Source organism: Bison bison, unplaced genomic scaffold, assembly GCF_000754665.1.
Source record: "Bison bison bison isolate TAMUID 2011002044 unplaced genomic scaffold, Bison_UMD1.0 scf7180017864363, whole genome shotgun sequence".
Lineage (NCBI taxonomy): Eukaryota > Metazoa > Chordata > Mammalia > Artiodactyla > Bovidae > Bison > Bison bison.
Window position 1 is genome coordinate 303,821 of NW_011494935.1, and position 6,556 is coordinate 310,376.

A 6,556-nucleotide genomic window follows, 5' to 3' on the forward strand; every position below is an offset into this window, starting at 1 on the left:
CTTTTTTTTTTTTTGGCCTTGCTGATTGTCTTGCAGGGTCATCTTTCCCCAGCATGGATTGAATCCCGGCCAGCATGCTGAAGGCACTGAATTCTAACCACTTGATTGCCAGAGAATCCTTGGTACTTTCTCTTTTGTACTCAGTTAACATAGATTAATGTTTTAAAATTTATGAAGCAAAATGTGGAAAGGAACACAAGTGAAAAATTTGCCTCTGTAGAAGTAGGGCTATTTCTTCCTCTATAACAGGAAGAGTGGCACAAAAAAGATGAAAATTACAGGAAAATGCAGTGGATGAAGTGAGGGGAGTTGAACAGTTCATTTTTCAAATAGAAATAATCCTGATGGGTTTGAACCTCATGTCTTTAAGAAAGAAGATACTTTTCTGTTAGAAAAACCCCAGGAGAGTCATTGTGAGTCAGAGTTACTAAGGCAACAACCCTTTTAAGAACAGTTATATAATAAAGAAGGAACAATCTAAACTCAAGAGCAAAAAAGAAAACAAAGATTAGAATGAAACCTACACAGTATATTCTCTACCTACTTTCTCATCTATAAAATGAGGAGGCTGTACTAAATGATATCCAAACTTCCTTCTACCTCAAGTCTCTGAAAACATTCCTTTTAGAAAGTGAAAGAGTGGAAGTGGGGGGAAAAAAAAAAACTTTTAAGTGTAAATTAATCTCCTCTGAAAGAGATGAGAATACCAGACCACCTAACCTGCCTCCTAAGAAATCTGTATGCAGGTCAGGAAGCAACAGTTAGAACTGGACATGGAACAATGGACTGGTTCCAAATAGGAAAAGGAGTACGTCAAGGCTGTATATTGTCACCCTGCTTATTTAACTTATATGCAGAGTACACCATGAGAAATGCTGGGCTGGAAGAAGCACAAGCTGGAATCAAGATTGCCAGGAGAAATATCAATCACCTCAGATATGCAGATGACACCACCCTTATGGCAGAAAGTGAAGAAGAACTAAAAAGCCTCTTGATGAAAGTGAAAGAGGAGAGTGAAAAAGTTGGCTTAAAGCTCAACATTCAGAAAATGAAGATCATGGCATCTGGTCCTATCACTTCATGGGAAATAGGTGGGGAAACAGTGGAAACAGTGTCAGACTTTATTTTTTTGGGCTCCAAAATCACCGCAGATGGTGATTGCAGCCATGAAATTAAAAGACACTTACTCCTTGGAAGCAAAGTTATGACCAACCTAGACAGCATATTAAAAAGCAGAGACATTACTTTGCCAACAAAGGTCCATCTAGTCAAGGCTATGGTTTTTCCAGTAGTCATTATGGATGTGAGAGTTGAACTATAAGGAAAGCTAAGCACTGAAGAATTGATGCTTTTGAACTGTGGTGTTGGAGAAGACTCTTGAGAGTCCCTTGGGCCAAGGAGATCCAACCAGTCCATCCTAAAGTAAATCAGCCCTGATTATTCATTGAAAGGACTGATGCTGAAGCTGAAACTCCAACACTTTGGCCACCTGATGCAAAGAACTGACTCATTAGAAAAGACCCTGATGCTGGGAAAGATTGAAGGCAGGAGGAGAAGGGGATGACAGAGGATGAGATGGCTGAATGGCATCACCGACTCAATGGACATGAGTTTGGGTAAACTCTGAGAGTTGGTGATGGACAGGGAGGCCTGGCATGCTGCAGTCCATGGGGTTGCAAAGAGTCCTCCATTGACTTCCCATTTCTATTGGTTTTTCTAGCAAAGAGACTTTGAGAAGAGTTATTCTTTCTGTGAATTCAAGAGGAGTAAGTTTAGTGCATATGACTGCACAGAGACAATTTGAGAAGGACTCTTTGGAGAGGAATTGGATAATTTTTATTGCTGTCATTGTGGCTGGTTACCGAACTGGCTTCTTTTCTGTCATTAGCTGTACCCCTACTCTATTACTGAAGATCTTTTCAACAGGGTCCATGTATTTTAAGAGTTTTCTAGCTTGGGAAGAGAAGAGGAAGAGGAAGTGAAACTTCTGGAGTTGCATTGCTAAAGAAAGTGCTCATTCTTTCAGACACTTTGCTATCAAATTCTTACTCAAAGTTCCTCTTTGGTGAGGTAAGACTCCCCGCCGCCTCCCATATTCAAAAAAAAAAGTAGTGTGACAAAGTAAAAAGCCCATCACTGAAGTGTCTTGAAGAACAGATGTTTTTTTCACCTGGATGAGCTCCATTTCTCCTTTCCTCCTTTCTATATCAGGTCCAGTTCCCTTTCCAAATCTCCAAGATAACTTGGAAAGAAACCAAAGTTACACTTCTGAAGAACAGGAAAACTTAAATCATGTGACCATCTCAAAATGTAAAAATATGGTTTAGAAATAAGTGGAGACACAAACAAATTATTAAAAGTAAATATAAGACTATTACAAATAATAACATAAAACTTAAAATAACCTGAGTGGCATGTGCCGTAAATATGAAGGGTCAGACTGAATCATCTGTATAAAGATTCATCAACCATTTAAAAGGATTTTTACAAGTGTATCCTTACTGTTCTCCACAATAGAAGTGAGGAAGATGACTCGTGGTTGAGTGTGACAATCTAGATACAAATGATCATGCACAATCTTAACCCATTTTGTAAGAAGAAACCTACATAAACTCAAGCTTGAAGTAATATGAGAGATGTTAACAATAACCTCTTCTGAGCAGAGGCAACAGGCGACTTTGGGTTCCTTTTTTCTTCAAAAATCCACATTTAAAATTTTTGTATAAAAATTATAATCTTATATAAAGCAAAATATTTAAAAAGAAGAACACAGAAAACTAACCAAAGACAAATGAATATTAGAAATACATGGCCCAGGCTTAGCATGTCACAAGTTAAAGAGTAGAAAAGTCTGAGTAAATCACCAAATTTTTTTGTGCCTCAGTTCCCTTTTCTATAAAGTTGGAAGTGCTGCCTTCCTTTGGCACAGAGGTTTTTTGATATCAAAATATCTTCCCATGAAAACTTTGAAATGCATTCAGCTAATGATAATTTCCCTTGCATAAATGAGGGAGTGGGTTTAAGTAAAGACAAAAATAAATTGCTCTCTGTTTCTTTGATTTCTTTGAGCTGTGTTGTTAAACTTTGCATAATAGTTCAGGGAAAACATATACCCTCTAAATTACTCTAATACTGTTCTCTGCTAAATACTTGGAAAGTAGGAGAAAGGAGAGAAGAAAAAATTTCCTCAGTTTCAGCCCCAAATCCTACCATTGGACACCCAGCAAAACAGTTGTATTAAATACTTGGAAAACCTTCAAGTCCACATTTTCTGTTTCTAATAGGACTTTGGAGAAACAATCTGAGAATTGTTAATTTCTTGCCCGAAGACACATAAAATAAGTCGCAGAGTCAGAGTCTACTTTTAGGTTAGATCTTGGACACTTGGTCACAAACCCACCTCACCTCAAACAAAAACTCCAAATAAATATACAGTAAGAACCAGCGAGAAGATGGTAAGGTGTCTAGAGGGGGAAGTCCTTTGGAAATAAGAAGTAGAAAGAGTAGGGTGGCCACACAAGGAGAAGGAGCCCAAAGGGCAAAAGGCGAGGTGCCAGAATTCAGGTCCTCCTTTCACAGCTGTGTCCTGGCCCAGCCTCGGGTGCCCCTTGCCATAGGCACGGGGGAGGGTGCCCACATGACACAGTCTGAACTGTGCCTAGGGTGACTGCCCAGTGTGTCTCAGTCAGTGGGTGGACATTATTGTGCTGAGGGCTCCCTGAATCTCTGGATTGAAAAGGAGTGTCTAACAACCCTACTTGTTCAACTATAATGATTACATGTTGTTTCTAATTTATCTTTTGCCTCCTTTCCCAGGTTTCTAATGTAAGAACACCATGAAGCCAGACAAGCATTCTATCTTTGAAGAAAGTGGTTTGAAGGAGCTGAAGAACCTGCAGAAAGTCAAAGTTTATACCCTGGAAAATCCCATGGACAGAGAAGCCTGGCGGGCTACAGTCCATGGGGTCCCAAGAGTCGGAAATGACTTAGCGACTAAGCCACCATCACACCCTGTTTGCTGCTGCTGCTGCTAAGTCACTTCAGTCGTGTCCTACTCTGTGCGACCCCATAGATGGTAGCCCACCAGGCTCCCCCATTCCTGGGATTCTCCAGGCAAGAACACTGGAGTGGGTTGCCATTTCCTTCTCCAATGCATGAAAGTGAAAAGTGAAAGTGAAGTCGCTCAGTCGAGTCCAACTCTTAGCAACCCCAGGTACTGCAGCCTACCAGGCTCCTCCTTCCATGGGATTTTCCAGGCAAGAGTACTGGAGTGGGTTGCCATTGCCTTCTCCAGACCCTGTTTACAACATTCTATATTTCAGGATGCTTTCCAAAGATAGGGTACGGTATTTTGCTATGGCAACCTTAGCAAATGAACGTGGATATCAAGCAAACACTAATCTAAACTAATCAAAGTAAGTATGAGTGGCTATATTACCATAATGTAAAGTAGAATTCAGACAAAAGAAAATTACCAGACACAAAAAAGGACATTATATAAAGATAAGAGGGCTAGCCGAGCAAGACATAGCAATCCTAAATCCATCCACATCAAACAACAGTGCTGTAAAATATGTGAAGGAAAAACTGACTGAACAAAAAGAAGTAGAAAATTTGATGATTATAGCTGGAGACTTCAGCACTCCCTCTCAATGACTAAAAGAATAAGTAGCCATAAGATCATCAAGAATATAGAATTCTATGACGCTATCAGACAACAGGATATAATCAACATTTATAAAATCCATAAATAGCAGAATACATTCTCATCGAGTTACTGCAAAACATATATCAAGACAGAGAACACCACAAGCCATAAAACAAACTTTAACACATTTAAAAGAATTAAAATCATACACAGTAATATTCTCTGTTTACAATGGAATCAAACCAGAAATCAATAATAAGAAGATTACAGGAAGTTCTTCAAGCACTTAAAAACTAAATAACACACTTCCAAATAATCCAAGGATGAAAGAAAAAGTCTCAAAGGAATTTAAAAAACACATTGAGCTGAATAAAAATTAGGTCAGAATTTGTGGGACAAAGCTAAAGCAACGTGGAGAGGGAAATTTATAACAATTTTATGCATACATTAGAAAAGAGGAAATAAACTCAAATTAGTAATCTAAAATAATCTCAAAAACCTAGAAAAAGATGAGCAGAAGAAACAAAACAAACCCAAGCTAAAAGATAGAAGACAATAATAAAGATAGGAGCTGAAATTAATGAAATTTAAAGTGAAAAACCAATGCAGGAAGTCAAGGAAACAAAGAGCTGGCTTTTTAAAAAGGTCAATAAATTGACAAACTTCTAGCAAGACTAACTTTAAAAAATAACGGAAAAGGCACAAATTGCTAACAACACAAATGAAACCAAGAATATCACTACAGGCCCTGTGACCCCCCAAATGATAATAAGAAAATACTAAGAATAACTACACAGATAAACTAGTCATTAGATGAAATGGACCAATTCCTCAAAAACACTATCACAACTCACCCTAATTGGAATAGATAATATGAATAAGCCTACAACTATTATGGAAATTGAAATCATAATTTTAAAATGCCTCCAGAAGATCTATAGGCATATATGATTTCACTGGTAAATTCTTTTCTCTCTCTCTTTTTTTAAACTTTACTTTCTGTCTCTTCAATAGAGAATTCTATCAAACACTTGGAAAAGCTAACATTAATCCTACATGATCTTTTCCAAAAAATGAAAGTAGAATATCTCCATTTTATGCAGTCGGTATTACCCTGATACCAAAGCCAGATAAAGAGTACAAAAAAGAATACACTCAAGATTATAGATACACAAATTCTTCATAAAATATTAGAAAATAGAATTCAGCAACATATAAAAGGAATTATGCACTATGACCAAATGGAGTTTATTTCAAAGGTGCAAGGCTGATTGAACATTAAAAATTCAATTGGTGTAATCCATCATATTAAAAGTATAAAGAAGAAAAATCATAAAATCACATCAATTGATTCAGAAAAAAAATTTGATAAAAGTCAACACCCATGTATAAATAAAGTTCTCAGACAGGTAGAAATAGAGGAGAACTTACTCAACCTAGTAAAAAACATGCACAAAAGAAAAAAAGTCCCTACAAATAACATCATAATAATGGGGGAAGAGTAAATGTTCCCCACAAAGAGTGGGAAGGAGGGAAAGATGCCTGCTCTTCCCATTCCTATACTACAGAGAGCTAAAGTTCTATCCAGGCAATAAAGCAAGACAAGGAAACAAACAATATACAGATCTGAAAGGAAAATTAAAACTGTCCCTATTTGTAAATTACACGATTGATTGTCTATATAGAAAATCCCAAGGAATCTTAAAAAAAAAAAACAACAAAAGAAACAACTCTTTGAACTCGGAACTGAGTTCGGCAAAAATGCAAAACATAAGACAAAAAATACAAAAGTTGGTTTATTTCTATGTATTATTTTATTTCTATATACTATCAAGGAACACAGAGATGTCAAAATTTAAAAGAAAACTACATTCAAAAATATAGATATACCAATCCTTAATAAAATAT